The sequence below is a fragment of the Cynoglossus semilaevis genome, chromosome Z, assembly GCF_000523025.1.
Source record: "Cynoglossus semilaevis isolate Cse_v1.0 chromosome Z, Cse_v1.0, whole genome shotgun sequence".
NCBI classification, from domain to species: domain Eukaryota; kingdom Metazoa; phylum Chordata; class Actinopteri; order Pleuronectiformes; family Cynoglossidae; genus Cynoglossus; species Cynoglossus semilaevis.
The window spans coordinates 2,288,092-2,304,920 of record NC_024328.1 but is presented as its reverse complement, the minus strand read 5'-3'; the positions used below and the strand labels follow the sequence as shown (position 1 = coordinate 2,304,920).

The 16,829-nt window shown below is 41.7% G+C and overlaps 1 protein-coding gene across 6 annotated transcripts in view; it reads right to left on the bottom strand.

Moving 5' to 3' along the window:
* cux2b (cut-like homeobox 2b) overlaps positions 1-16,829 on the bottom strand; it is a 104,919-nt gene that overhangs the window by 38,810 nt on the left and 49,280 nt on the right. The gene's annotated exons all lie outside the window — the stretch shown is intronic.

Below are 16,829 nucleotides of genomic sequence, written 5' to 3'. Positions count from 1 at the left end.
ATAGGGAGTCCGTCCTACTGCTGCGCTCACGGAGCGCCGGTCCAGCCCACAGGCTGACAGGATGTCACAACAGCCCAGGTTCCACTCTTTGCTTATTAGACCAAAACAGTAGGAAGCCTACCAACACCACTTCCACCACATGTCACAACACCTTCAAGAAAATTCTGCAGGGTCCTAAGAAATATTTTGTTGCTTTAGGAAAATTACGCCAAACACCGGCAAGGCTTTACAGTTGAAGACATTTTCTTATTTTTATTAGTTCTAATAAGCAGGTTTTCTACCATAAATGCTCAAATTTAACCAATATTCAAATTTTTTTTAATTTAACAATATTATTATTGTCATGTATCATGAGGTAAAAAAATAATAAATCCACTCTAAAAAGTAATGACCAACAGGATGCTGATCATTGTGAAAGCACAGTACGGTGTTCCTGTTCCAAATTCTGGAACTGTAGAAACAACTTAAAATGAAAAAAAAAATAATAATAATAATAGCTGTAATTATTAATTGGTACAATGCTATGATCTTTTAGCCATGTTTGCCCAAATGGAAAATATTAAAAATATTATATAAAATATAAAATATGAATTTGTTTTTTACAAATAATTATCAATTAAAATATATAACAGTCAGTGAACTGATTTCCTTTATTTTATTTCTGAAAAATCATAATGCAATACTTTTTTTTAGTATCTCAACCTCTCAATAACTGGGTGTAAGGATAATAAAAAAACCTAACACAGAGGTTCGCTGTGATGTCTGTGCCTTAAACAATGTTTATACCTAATTTTCCCTGATCACAGATCACCTAAGCGGTGCCACCCAGCTCTTGGGGAGTAGTCCCTGCAGGCGTGTGTTTGTGTTCAGCATAGGTTCAAACGAGAAGCAGGAGCAGAGATGAGTTGGTGTGGAGTGACTGATGAGTTTGTGGAGAAGAAGAGCCAAAGGTAAAACCCAACTGCTATACAGTCTAAATAGTTAGAGACCCCATGTGCACCCACTTATGCACACCCACATTCACACTCTAAGTACTTTGGAGAGTAGGCAAACACACACACACACATTGCAGTCATGCACTTGCAAAGACTGCCCAGACTCAGGCACAGGGCAGATTTAATCAGTGTGACAACCATCTCAGGCAGCATGGCGACAGTGGTGGATGGTTGTCTGTGGATGAGCAGTCAGAGACACACACACACACACACACACACACTGCTCGTTGCCGTGTCAATTCCAATCAAAAATGCCTGTCAGTCAATGAACGGCCCTCGCTGCAGACGGACGCCACTGTCACTTTACTGCTGAAGAGCTGCAGTGTCAGCATGATGAGCGGCCGAAGATTACCACGTCAGGACAACTTTTTATATATGATGTGGACACAGTCAATAGTTGGACATCAAAGATGTTCCCAAAGAACTCTGAACGAATAGAACTCCGCAGGAACAGTTTTGTTCTTAATTACTGAGCTCAGATTGTATAAATAGAACATGACGTCAATTTAGGAATTTCAGTTTGTTCAATAAGTTCAATAAGAGGAAGTCACATGGATGGAAAACACAAGCTACTCAATGCTGGATTGACCAACAGGATACACACCTGCGTTATCCTTAGCCAATTTTAATTCAAATATGATCATTAGAAGCAAAAGAAAAAGAAAATTGAGTTTTTGATATATTTCAGGTAATTCAAATACCACTGGTGGAACTGAACAAAATCTTTCCTTCAACAGCTCAATATTTCAGTGGTGGACAGACCTTCTGACTCCCATCACTTTCCCCCAGAGCCATGCTAATGTGGCTAAAAAGGTATCTAAAACATGACGTAAAGTGTTTCACTGGAATATGAGACCAAACAAAATGAGGAGGACTTCAGGTCAATGCCATGGTGGAGGGAGAGGCAGTAATGACCCGAGCTCAGAGTAGAAGAACAAATCTCTACAGATCAAGGGAAAGCTGACGTAATCCCGTCGGACGTGACACCAGGAGCAGCGTGAGAGACAGAACATGGCACAACATTAAACCTAGATCAAAGGGCCTGCTGTCTGCACCGCACGGCAGGTGCCTTCTGGGTCCACCTCGCCATCAACAGGCGGCAGGAGCTACAGCTTTTACACAAAACTCAAAAGCTGCAGCTTCTGTGCCGCACAGCTCAAAGTCATGGCAAAGTCAAAGTCAGGAGACGGCGAGAAACAAAAGGAAACAAATCTTTTTTGCGGGCCTTTGTACTTCAAAAGAAAAGAGTTGTCATTTTCTTTGAGCTTTTGCTTTCAAATGTTTAATTCATTAAACGGCCTAAACCTTGAAGAAAGTGAACGTCTGCTAAAAAACATGTCTATCATGTCACAATGCGGAGGGAGGGAGCGTGCAGAGGATACGATAGTGGCAGGAGTGGCTGTGCTGAAAGGAGGAAGATAGTAATGAGTGTACCTGGACTAGATTTTCCAGTGCTACAGGAGAGGAGAGAGGAGAAGTGGAGGTAAGGGCTAATTATAAAAATAAAGTGCCCCCATTATTCCGCTGCTGTACTGCCCTAGTGAACAAAGCTACAACAGATGGGGTGTCATGAGTAAGTGTGCCAGTGTGAGACAAAGCCCTGGAGTGGATGGACCCTGGCAGGCCGCGGCTGGAGCTGCTCTGACTGGGGAGAACCACAGCTGCATATCTGCCCTCAGACACATGTTGACAGTGTTTCTTTAGCCTTGCCTACACCAGTCAAGGTGAGACAGCGTGACACGAAAATGGGAGAGAGAAAGAGAGAGAGAGAGAGAGAGAGAGAGAGAGAAAGCGCACTGAGCTATGATGGATAGCACTCTCCATCCACCTCTCCTCTTACTCCCTCCTCTTGGAAGGCTGGTGACTTTCCAGTGAGGCAATTATCATTGCGGAATGCATAATAGCCTAATTAATTACAGGTGTCAGCGTTGCCTTTGTTTCGAGCGCGGAGGAACATGTTGCCAAAGCCGCATCCGCTCAGAAGAACAGGGCTGATGAACGAGCCTGGATCCACAGCCAGAGGAGCAGACAAAGCTGGGAGAGACGACTTGAAGCCTGACAAACACCGTCCATGATCAGAAATACATGCTGCTAAGAATGAGAAGCATTATTTGTTTGATAAAATATACTGCTGTCAGTCGCACAGGGTTTCAAGTAGGCCAAAGCCCAAAGACAGCCGGGAGCACAGAGAAGTGTTGGTGGCCTTGCCGCTATCAACAATGAAAACAACTGCCTTTACCCGGCGCCGCTGACAAACATGGCATATCATTTGTCCTGTCAGATTTGCCGATTTCATTCATTCTAGTGAGAAAACTGCAAAGCAGACAATTGCCAGGGAGAGGAAAAAAATAGCTTAAAGACCTGAGGAGGGAAGTGAATGATGGGGTGACTGGGGAGGAGAGACAGCTCATTCCCCTCGTCAGCTTAGCACCAACGTACATACACTGGTGCAGAATTTAACAGGAAGTCACATTCACCATGTCTGTGTGTGCCATTGTACGACATGTGTGTCCTTCTAACGCAGGTTTGTGGCTGACAATTTCTCCGAGCCCTCAGGCGGTTGGGGCTCATTGCAGACTACACTGAGTCTAATGAAAGCAAGCGCTGCCGTTGTACATGCGGTTCGCTCTGCTCCGACTGTGAAAGTTTTACATAATTAATGACTGTTGATGTTTCCCAGGTAAAGGTCCAACAAATTCACTCCAGACTCAGGATGTGCTCTGGTGTTCTTAGGAGAACAGATGACACACAAGAAGGCAGTCTACATTACAGGAAGACCATTTTGTACGCGGTCTTCGGTGTGCACCAATGATTGACGTCTGTCTCTGAGAAAAACTCTGGTGTTCTAGTATTACTTGGGATTTAAATGAGGGAGACAGTCCTGTACTCTTCTGTTGTACTCCTATATTTCCGTTAAGCAGCTAAAAACTGATTTAATTTTATAGACTCTAGACCAGGCATGTCCAAACTGTTCCTCAAAGGGCCGTGTGGCTGAAGGTTTTTGTTCCAACCAACCAGGAACACATAGTTTTATCAGCTGTCTGAAGACTGAGACCAGTTGATTAAACCTGTCAACTCTGGTGTGCTACTGCTGGGTTGGAACAAAAACCTGCAGCCACAGCGGCCTTTCGTTGAACAGTTTGGTCACCCCTGCTCTAGAGCAGTCAAAGCTGAATCCATGGACCAGTACGAAATTTGTCGGAACAGGGGCTCCTCGGTTTACAAAGTCTTTGACCTAACGCATTTCGTGGTTACGTCGCCATCTCCCATAAATGTACTAAGTAAGTCTTGTTCCGTCATTCCAAAACATGGCGTGAAAACTTGCCATCTATTTTGCACAGAAACCAGTAGCATGGCGGAGTGGACGAATACTACGCCAAGTGGTGTTACATGTGGAAAAGCAGCTTCATTATGGCTCCGAAGCACAAGTCAAACCCATGTTTTTATGTCTTAGAATATGACGTTACCATTGTGTTAGCGTAGGTGAGTTACATAGGTAATTATAGGCAGTACATCAGTTACGACATATTCTAAGTGGTTTTTGTCTGTTCTTCAAGCTATTTTCTTTTCTTAATTTAAGCTTTGTTTGGACGTTTATGTTCAAACCTATTGGTGAAGTTGGGAACATGCTCGTGTACAAGGAAGTGGTCCACATTTATACAGCAACATGTTCAATTAAACATTTAAACACAGCACTGAGAAGGGGCTATTTTTTACTACTTCCGCTACACTACTCATTATTAATTTGTAATAACCTTTAGGCTTTTTGATGTCATACATATTTCACAGAGAGATATCACTGGTAGCCTGACTGGAGAAGGAGCTGTCGATGACAGATGTGATCCAAATGTGCCTTTGTCTTCTATAAATAACTGCAGGTGAGATTTAACAGGCCGACCTCTGGATCCACTAAGGCATCTCTGTGAAAACACACCAACACATACATTTGGACAATAACAGAACATTGGCATGGGGGATTAGGATGCTCACACAAAAAGCTAGGATGCAGCTAAAAAAAAATGTAAGCATTACATCTTTCTGAGAGTGACCTGACAATCATGGTAAAAAAAGGTATTTATAAATGCCTCTTCAAAGAGTGGTCCATTTCTACTGCATTAATCAGCTGAGCTGCTGACTGGTGAACAGAAAGCAACGCATTGACACATTCTCACTTGTGCACCCACACACACACACACACCATCACACACACACACCCACCCACAAACGTCTGTCTCTAGATTCCTCAGCTGGAGGTCTGGCTGAGGCCTATGTCGTTGCAGCCCTTCTGGGCTGGACCTCCTCCCCACCGTGCCCACTTGGATGGTAGCCTAAAGCTCATGTCGGTCCATTCCAACACTGCACTAAACGCTGTTGAACACATGGGCTCTGTTTGGTTACTGTTGGCTGATTGACTGGCGCTGCCAGCCGTTTGATGTCATGATTGTAATGACCAGCCTTTCCAGCCTGATCAGTCACACGCAGCGCGACAAGGAAGTCAGATGTCAACTGGAATGAATGAAGGCTAAGACTGTCATTCAGTCTGTCATTCAAAACACATTAGTACTGCTTTATTTTTTTTAATACATTAATGCAATTAGGTCATTATAACATTCAGGAGCTTTCTCCCAAATATTTTGACATTTAGAAAACATTTTATTCCTAGATAAATGTTTATTATTTATGTGAAACATTATTTTTTATATTACAGATATTTTTGTTGAAATTGTATTTTAGTTTTTGGGTTGTTTTTTTTTTTTTTTTTTGTCCAAAACGTGGGTGTATTCTCAGGATCAACACTTATCGTTAGACCTGAACAAATGAACTAATATATCTAAAAAAACCTGCAGAAAATGAATAGTTCAAACAAATCCTTTTTTTTTTTTTTTGTTACATCATTGCCAGGTAGGTACACATCCAGTAGCAGTAAATCAATTTAATGCAGCCTCAGAAACAACTCTTCAGCAGGCTTTATATATAGGACTTGACTCTATCTATTGGATGCTGCGAATTACATAAGCCTCCATATGCTGCGAGTGTAGGACAACTCCGTACGGGTTATAAATAAAGAAACCTGACGCACGGCTGCAGCCGCTGTGATTTGAGCAAGTTCTCACATGGGATGTCATGGTTCTGCAGTGCTAGTCCCGCCACCGCTATTTCAGGCTCTGCCTCATTAGAACATCCGCCTTGAGTGAAGGGGAAAAAAAAACAGATTGTACAAAAGACTTTTTATTAGAGAGGGAACATTCGACCTTAAAGACACGGAGAAGTCAGGACAAATACTTGCATCTGCTGGGTTAGAAATAAAAGCATTGGCACACGCGGTGTGGAGGGATGAGGTGTGATTGTCAGGTAAGCGACTGTGCACAGATCATTGTCCTACAAGCAGAAGGACGAGGACTTCTGCAGGACAGGATGACAGGGGCACAAACACACAAGCTGCCACGATGACTGCAATTACCCTACATCCAGTGTCTTCAACAGAGAGCAGGTGTTGTGATGGCAAGACTGGAGTGTCTGCAGTGTGTGTGTGGGTGCGTGTGTGTGTAAAGGAGATGAAGTGACGGACAGGAGCAGAGATTATGCATCTGAGTTTTAACATGACAGAAGAGGAGAAAGAGTGGGGAGGAAATATTACACACTGCAGTGACACTGCCTGGACTGTGTGTTTTTAAAAATGTATGTGTCCATGAGTGTGTGTGTGTGTGCGTATGCTGAGGTTCTTTCACACCAAAGCGTCAGGCTAATTTAGTTAGGGAATAGCTGGCTGTCCTTCAGGTGAATGGACAGAGATTGGTCTCAATATGAGATGTAATAAAACAAGCCCATCAGTGGATCTCACTGCACCTTCGGCTGTCCTTCACATGTCTTGGCAGGAGAACACACACACACACACACGCACAGCCCAAGGTGGCCTCCTGTTTGCCATTAAGAGAGGAAACAAAGAAAAGAAACAAATATTGCTCCAACTGTTTTTTTCCTACATTTCCGTCTTTCTTCTTTTTCAGTATAGGAACATTTTCTATACCTAGAGCTGCCTCTGAATGTTTTTGCACACACTAGATACAAATATACAAATATTAACCATTAACCAAATCTGGTAAATATAATTTGAAGCGGCAATGAAGCACATACACATACAAATATACTGCGTACAAAAAAAAAAGTTAACCAACAACTTTTATGAACTCTTTTAGTCATTTGGTCATGTCATGTGAAATCTGATTGAAGAAGAAGAAGAAGAAAAATTAAAGAAATAAGGAAAGAAACCCTTGGATATCAATAGTGAACTTGTTTGATGGTCATGTTTCATCAGAACTGCCACATTAATACCTTCTGTAGATCAAGGACACACAGTGACCTGTAATATTTTTCATCATTGCTACATGAGGTTCAGCCATTTCAGCCTGAAGTTCTTCAGTTTCAGGGTCATCTTAGTGAGGACCACAGCATGGTCCATGCAACTCTACCTGTTCTCACCTCTGGCTGAAGCCTAACACCAGCTTATTCCTGCCAGCAGCAGCATCTCCTCCCTCTCCACCTCCTCCTCCAACTGTTCCCTCAGCCCAACTCCGGGAGAAGAGCTAGAGGTTTGCCACCAAATCCACCGAGACCCAATTACAGGGACTGCAGGAGAAATCATGACAAGATGCAGAGTTACTTTGCCTTAATTGAGGATGTGTTTAACACTCTCCTCGGGCCAACAGCGGCCACTTGGTGTCTGGGATGAAACAGGGATCCCCACGGTGGGGCTTTAAACCATATATCTGTGTGGGACAAAGGCACAGAACAGTGTGATCTGTGGGTTCAGACGTTTCAGGGCAGCAGCAGCAGCAGTGAGATTCAGGACATTAAAATGTCCCCCAGCCCAGTGAGAATAAAGCAAAAGGATCGCATAAAAAGGTCTAAAACTACTTTTGATTTGTGGTTGAAAAGAAACCCTGGGTGTTTGGGGTATAAAATATAAAAAAAACAATCCTGTGAAATAGCTAACTTGGTGAGATGACAATCAAGAGGAAGATATTTAATTTTAGAAACGGTTCGAATTGTAATAGTAGATTATTTATTTTATACTATCAGTGATTACGCTGGTGGTAGCATCAGTATTCTTTGGGACTTTGTTTTGTCTCTATTTTGTCTCTAGCTGGTACTTTACACAAAGTTGAGTGCATGATACCCAGTAAAACATAACTGCCTATGTTTTACTACTTACTTTCACTGCTGCTGACATTGAAGATGAATGACACTGAAATCTAAATCAACAAATCAAGTCCTCAGCAGAGGAAACTTGAAAACAGGTCGGCACAGGTTTTAGAGTAAATTAGTGAACAGTGTAGCTTAATTATTAAGTTAAGAAGAGCTGTGTCAACACTGACTCCTACAGCAGGGGTCAGTTAGCCATTTGATCTTTATCACTTGAGATCTGGAGTTAAAACACAGAGAGATCTGACTGACGATAAAACTCTGAACAAAACTCTGACACACGTAGAGGGCCCCCTGTATATGGGTCCATATTATATTTACATATATCTTTCATCATCAAAAACATTTCAGTTTTTTATCATTTAAATCTCCAGAAATTAGGTCTTAATAAAGATGCAGTGGACACAGTACTGACGTTAAAACATGAAAAAAAAAAGTCAGTCCAATCCAGTCCAGTCCAGTTTAACCCAGTCCAGTCACACACATCTGATTTTCCAAGGACTTGATGTCAGTGTTTTGCATCAACAAACCACCACTTTAACAGCGTATGTGTAATTCCCCTGTGTGTCCACCATGCTGCCCCCTGAACTCCAGTTCATCAGAACAGTTGTTCCCCATCCTGGAAACAGCTACTTGTTTTAATAGATCCACATGTTAATTAGTGGTGTAGTTAATCCTATATTAAAGAAACCCAAACTGTCAGCACACATTATAAACAATCAGCTCTTATGTTCTGCCATGTGACATTTGGAGCTGCTTTCTTCTGCAGTAAAACACTCCCCTGGTACTAATTGGCCTACTTTACGCTGTCTTTCTGTGAATTACAACTTTTTTCTCTTTATCATTTAGGATAGTAGCCCTGACATCATCTCATCTCATCACATACTATAGGCCAGCTATAAAAGAGAAGAGAAACCTCAGCTCTTTTCGCTCCCTTTTTCTGTAGAAGGACAGCAAAAATGGAAATAAATGATTTACCCCCGCATGTAATAATGTGAGATCTACCTTCATGGGATATTAAATACAATTTGAAAGAAGAATAAAAGTTCAAACACTTAGCCAGCAGCAAAGTGAGTGTAACTTTTCTCCGCTTGCATTATTTAAGATAGGCTCCATCATTTTATCAATCTATCGATCTCTCTTACTCCAGAAAAGATGAAAATGGAAAAATAATGAGGCCGATGAATACTGTGTAAAGAACATCAATGTGCAAAAATTTAATTATCTGTGCTGCAAAGAGAAGGAAAATGTGTCGGCTGTTTTCTAAAACAAAAAGAGAGAAAGAAGGAAAGGGGGGGAAAGGAGAACTTAATATATTTTTTCCCCCTCTTGCATATTTTAATTACCAGATCAATCATAACTACGTAGCTCAGATCTGCTGAGAAAAGAAAATTGCAAGTCTAAATGAAAAACAATAGATTTGCTTTAAAGTCTTCACTCTTTTGAAGTCTAAATTAAAATTTCAGGTGCCTTTACAGGAGCCGGCTTCAGAAAAGTTATGATATTTAATTAGTGTGTTTTGGTTTTGCTGAAATTAAAACTTCATTGCTGAGGATCAGGTGAAATAAAGAGAGGTATTCCCAGGAACAAAACTGATGAACACAGGGAATTCAATCACTTCTGCTGCTGAGGCGCGTGGGACAAGACTTCACTGTCTTTTGACTGGTGATGCCACCAGGTTGGTGTTAAAGTGGCGACTGCACTCTCCGATTCAGAGTCTCTCAGAAGTGTGCTGTGGAATCGACAGAGCAGCTCCTGTTCCTTCTCACAACAGCTTTTTTCCCGGTTGTTCTAGTGCTGATGTTTATTTCTCCTGGCATGTCCTCGTCGGCAGTGAGCCACCAATTTCACACATTTTTATTGGCTAATTTGACTGTGCACTTGCCAGCAGCTAGAAGCCAGCCAGGACTCAGGGAATCTCTGAGACAGTGGAGCTGCTGCTGCTGCTGCTGCTGCTGCTGCTGCTGCTGTTCTCTAACAAGAATTCTTAGCCAGAAGCTGAACTATTTCAGTTTGATTCATTTAATTTGTCCCTAATAGCATGTTGAAGCACTGACAGGATCAATCAGATAGCAATGAAAAGATAAATAAAACAAAACTTTGTATAACAATCAATATATGATGGTGCTACTAAGTTCTTTATCCAGCGTTGTTTCTTATAATTTACACTGAGAGGTAAACAGACCTGTGATCGACCCAGTCTCCAGGAACACTTTTCAATCATTAAACCAAAGTAACAAAGCTGATCTTTGCCCATTGTTTGCTAGTCATCTAGTGAACCAATCTTTGCAGCGGCTATTTCACTCTGTCCATTCAGAGGTTCTTTGTAATTTTTTTACTTCAGATTACTGTTCTGTCACCAATGATTTATTACCACGGTGAATATCTAATTGTTTCAGGCTGCATGCTGATGTTAATACATATGGAGCCATGATGCTGCACCATGTGAGAGGCACATGCCACAAGAGATGTGACGCTGTGGTGCAGGCACAGAGGCATTTATTGAAACACCACTGTTAAAAACTGACCTATTTTTTTTAGACAGTAAGTGTTAACTTGTTTGTAAATCAAGCTGCAGACAGAAGGAGGGGGTGAAAGTGTCAGGCTGAGATGAGAACAATAAAGAAACAGATTATACAATTAGTTACTGTTTGTTGCTGCTACTGCTGTCTGTTCAGTGCAAGGTACTGTAAGATGGAGAACGTGACTGCGTGTATTTTAAGGTGACATGGGCATAAAGAGGCTGCTGTAGACCCTGTCGCACACCTCACAGGAAGACTGCAGCCAGTGCTGTGCGTGAGTCTGTCCTCAAACACGGCTAACATTTGCACAGCAGCCGCAGTCGGGCATGACGTCTCTGGGCTCTGAGGTTTGTGCTGTCAGGACGGCAGAAATTAAACCTGGCACTGCAAAGAAGAATGTGCTGAAAATCATCAATTCCACATGGCTAGAGCCAAGTGTGTATTTATAACGCACACACATACACACAGTCACACACTCACAGACACACTCATTCTCTCTCCTGTACCTGGTGTACATCCACAGCCCTAAACACGCATACACGATGATGAATTCAGCCAACAGGGATGCTCCGACAGGGCATCAGTCAGGACAACAAAACAAACACGGCAACACAAACACACACACATGCACTCGCACTCACACGTACGACTGACAACAGAAAGCAGTGACAGAAAGGTTCGTGCTCCTCGGCCGAATCACAACAGTCAGTCACAGGAAAGCCAAAAAAAAAAAAAAAAAAAAGGCCGGTCAGATATATTAAACTTCTTCACATAGCCCAGTCTACAGCTGAAATATGATGCTCCACCCATGAAACACCACCACCACTCAACTACTGGGTTTGTTTATGTAGTCATTTAACCAACTGATCATATTTCATTTGAAACTTCCTGTCAGAGCTGCTGAACAGCCCATTCTTTAGTTACACATTTGTCTTTTGGCAGGAAAAATGCATTTGCTTTGATAAAACCTTTCAGAACTGCACAAAACGTATATATATTTTTTTCATTATTTTAGCCTTTGAAAGTACAACTTTGTTTCCCCTGTCTTGAACTTCGAATCAAGATCAGTTCTACATTAATGTCCATGCTGTTATTTATTATTTTTTAAAAAGTATAATCCTGTTTTCTTTACATGTCTATTTAAAATTAAGCTGTGAAGTTAGCTCAATGTTTGCTACAAGCAGTAGCTGACTGGTGTTAGCTTAAATATTTCATTTCCTTTAGTATGTTCTACACCCACGATGGTATGGCTAATAAAAACACATGGCCATGGGATCACTGATCACTGCCAAAAATCAATGCTTATAGTAATGAAACATAACAAGCTAGGCTAAAATAGCTAAAACATAAAGTTAGTCAAGATATAGATATATGAAAAAGCTAAATAGTTTAATACTAGATCAAAAAAATACTCTTTCTTAGCTATTTTTTTTCTTTTCCAATTTACAGCATGTGAGCTCTGGTATGAGTATTAGGGGAAAGATGGACAGTGGTATAATATTTGATCTAACATCAACACGCGCTAGTTGGTCTTTGACTGGCCATAATCAATAAAAGTAAACTCAAAAGTAATAAAGGCTGGAACAGTAAGTGAGCAGAAGTGCATTAAGAGCAGGTCAGAGCTGCTTCTCTCTGATGTGGAGAAGCACTGGTTGCCCTAAGGAAATGCAGAGGATGTAAAAGATTCAAGGAAGGTATTATCTAACGTCCAATTACACTCCCTTTCCTCTCCTCTCCTCTCCTTTACTCCTCTAACACTGCTAAGCCCACCACCTTCTTCTCAGTACAAAGAGGACACAAGTGATAAAGCAGGAGCAGAGAGACGCGGTTTACATGGCCCTGGAGCCCATTATGTTCCCTACAATAGGCTGGAGGCCTCGACGTGACATGAATGGCTAATGGTCTGAAGATCCTGGGCCCTGCCTGATCCTGGTACCGCTGCCTCTGCTGCTCAATGAGTCAAAGAACGCTGAACAGAAGAGCAGCCTCAGAAGAACTTTGATGGGCTGGTATGTAGCGGAAGTGTCCGTCTTAGCCTTGGGGGAGGGGAGTGGGAGGTGGGAGGTGGAGGAGGGTGGGATGGGCCTTGGGGTGTCATAACTGCCTTCAAATGACCACGAATGATAAGAACTAGAAGCCAGGTTTTAGGATTATCACCATGACAATATGGACCTACAGAATAGTGAACTAAAAATACACAGGATTCTTCACAGGATTGGTTCAGATGTTGCCTACAGGCAGTTTGTGCCAGACTGTATCTAACTGCACATCCCTTTTATTCCTCCACCTGATACTTCCCAAGTTAGCCATCCAATCCGACAATCTGTACCTAATCGCCACAAGCTCTGGTCCGTGATGAGGATATGTCTTCATTGAGCCAGAAAAAGCCGTAGTGTCGCTGAGCATTTTTCCTAACGGTGCCGTCCCTCAACTATGAAAGCACCATAGAGCCCCTCAGACAATTAGGCAGGGAAAAGCTTTATGACCGTTAGACTCACTGAGTGAGCGGCACTCTCACCGCCGGCACCACCAAGAGCGCTGGCTCGTGCAGAAAGGTAATTATGGAGCCTCGCATAATGACACGGAGGAAGCTTGCGTCATAACACCCACAGCCTTTTTATCAGAGCACTGTAATTAATTATCATCTTTTTTACTCTTTGATTCATTCCGAACTGTGTATAAGATATTCATACATTCAAGAGAAATTATCATTTCCTGCAGGAATTAATCAAACGGAGGAAGAACCTGGTCGACTCTCGATGGATGATCAAAGACGATGTTTTTCTACCTTTGCTGCATTGTGGGCGAGCTGGGCAGGGCACAGGGAAACGAGCGAGGGCTGAAGTTTAACTCTCAAACTCCACAGCCGTGATCAAAACAGGTGCGTGGTTGGATTTATAGACTGAAACCAGGAGAAATAGAGAGGCCTGTTCTCTGTTCAAACTCTTCAACCCACTTAGATGTTTAGACTCACTTTATACTCACAAGAAACTTTATAATCCACCACGTCAAATGTAAAACTACTGATTGGTCCAGGATAATTCCGTTTTAAAAGGTTAAAAAAGTAAGTCTCACTAAGGGCTTTTGGGGGATAATTTGAAAATATCAAAGATCATATCTGCAACGAGGAACAGAATGTCACCTCAGTGTTGCCATCACCTGTTTGACCTCTATAACGTGTGCTTTTTTGCACCAAAAAAGTGTCTCTAAGAGAAGAAGAAGTACTAAAGCATTTTTCAGACTTTAGTTTGCACTTTTTTTCATCCTTTAGCTGATTTTGCGACTTACTCCGAGGCGACTTACCAGCACCTGCTACACCTGTACCACTAAAAAATGTACATGTTTGTTATTTTCACACTGACAGTCACTAGAGGGCACTCTAGCTGGCTTGTTGTGACTTATACTCCGGAGCAACTTGCATATGTTTTGTTCTATGTCATTATGTGTTTTTTTTTTTTTTTAATCAGTTAGCCGAATACTTCATTCAATAACTCTTACTTGAAAATGTGTGTGATCCAGCGAGCCGATATTTCACAACTGGCTGTAAGTGTTTTCCTGCTTGGTGTCCTCGCTGTGATTTGGGTGGAGCTCGTACACACACTGCTGTGAAACCAATTTACCTCTGCCTTCCAGTTAGATGCATATTTACTGAGCGCTAACATAAAGAAGTCATCGGTATTGATGCTCTGTATCAGCTACTTGTATCCGTTTGTAAGAAATGGCATTGGGTCCACCCTCAAATATTTGGCAAAGCGGTGCCACCTGACATAGTCAGGGTAAATATTAAAATTGATTAAGTAGTGCAATTTCTTTACATGAGGTGTGATTGAAAAATTTATCCTTTCTCACATTGTCAGGATAAAACAATTAAAAATGTCTGATGACACGCGCAGCAGCAGCAGCAGGTAAGGTTTTAACAACCACAATACAAGAATAACCATAGTCTTCAAACATTATTCCAATCTAATCTAATAATTAATTTTAAAGTAATCATAAATAAATCTGAAGGTCAGAATATGTTAGAATAATTACTAAGATATGCAATATAAATTCTGCTGAATATTAAAAATGCCTAAGTTTTCAAATGTAATGGCTGTTGTCTTTTGCTCATATTTTGCTCATATTTTTTCATTAATTTACTACACACGAGGTATGGGTTTTGGGCCTCTCCTCTCCTCAGACTGTTGCAATGAAGCATGCTAAAACTTTTTTGCAGACAGTTTACTGAATCTTGCTACAGTATGTGTGACCACATGGTGCTCTTCTCTAAGAACACGTGGATATCTTCCCATATTTCAACTCTCACCTTACCTCAAAAGACCTTTTTAAAGAATGTATTTACAAAAAGATGTAGCTCTTTCTAGTGCACAAATGTAATTTTAGGTAAATAAGGACAAAACATAATCAAAATACATGTCGATGGTTAAAGCTCTTGGCCTTGAAATTTAACTATTAAATACTGGAAAGTCACTAAAACTGAAAATCAAAATGCATAATGGATGAACAAGGCTGTAAAAGACACCCCATAATAGTTTTGGTTTTAACCAACAGAGACAGATTAATGATTTTAACTGCTAAGGGAAAGGAATGAAAAAAATAGAAAGGCTTACTAAATCAAAATATCTTTAACTTTTTTTTTGTTTCCCTCAAAATTTCAAAGCAGCTGCACAGGTGAGGCACAGCAATCCTTTCGATCTGTCTTCTAACTTCGGTGAAGTTAAAAACCACTGCATAGTGAAAGTTTCTCCTCACCTCGTTCAGAAAACAAGCAGCAGCCGCAGCAGCGTACATAAAAACATCCTCTCCCTCCAACATCTACCTCCAGGGAGGCAGTGGCACAGTTAGTCTCATAAACAGGTGTCCAGCGGCCCATGATCGCTCCTCTTTAATAGCTGTTTGATGTTTCTGATGTCTACTCAGCTCAATCCTACCTTTCTGTTTGATAATGAGGACCAATAACGATTCTTGAGCTTGAGGGGTTAATGGTATGTAACCGGGAGAGCTGCTAATTACACGATACAAACTATTTATCAGAATCTCCATCTGCGCACTGTGCACGCTAAATTACTCCACGGATTATCATTGTAAAGCAAGTTTCAGTAATTAGGGAGCCATAATGTTGTTTTCTTTTTCTGAGAGCTCCACACCACATCAAGAGCATCAGGAGGAGAGGAAGTTAAAGGGAATGACTGGTTAATTTGACTCTGATGTTCAGACTGGAAGACAAACGAGGCTGAAAACATACAAAATCCGTCATTGTTCTTTTTCTCCCCTTTTCCTCCTCACAACGGTGGCTCCTGGGGGAAGTTTGCAGTCTAAAGTGAGAGGGAGGTGTAAATTGCATTGAGTAGCCCACACAGTCTTGGCGAGACGTGGTGAAGGATGTGATGCGTGTGTCTTCAGACGGCAGCCGGAGTGTCTGAAAGTTGTGTGAACAGTGTGGTATAAAGAGCCCTGTCTCTCCAGAGATCTATTTGAGAAATAACTGTCATTTCCCTCAAGCCCAAAGGTGTGCCTGAGACTGCGGAGACGTGAACCATCTCATCTTCTTTTGCAGGAGCTTCTTCATCTTCTCCACCGTAAATTTTTATTAAAATTACCTTCATTATAAGACAGCGTTCATTATGAAACCAAAAAACGCCGGTCTCCCAGGGCCCAGTGGATTAATAAGGACAGCGGTGTATTTTAAGCCGTAAACTCAACTCCTCACTGTCCTTAATCTCCTTCCTACTTCACAAGGCCAAATTAACACCTCTCCTCAGCTCTGACGGGACCTCATTAGCAAACTTCCAGGGAAAGAAGGAAAGAAAGAGGAGAGCAGAGCAAAAGAGAGGAAAAGAAGGAGGAAGCGACCAATGACAGCCACCAGCTCTGGGATTAACCCCTTCTCCTCCTCCAGCGCTCCAGAAAATCTAGGTCGGCAACGTGTTTCTAATCAGTCGCCTGGTTAGCGATAATTAGGAGGCAAGATTGGATGGGAGAAGAGAGAAGAGAAAGTGGGCGGAGAATGTTGAAATGAAAAAGAAAAGAAAGAGAACCTGTCAAGTCGCAAACACTTCAAAGGAGCCGACTTCTGTTTCAGAAGTGGCTTGAAGAGGGTCCAAATACC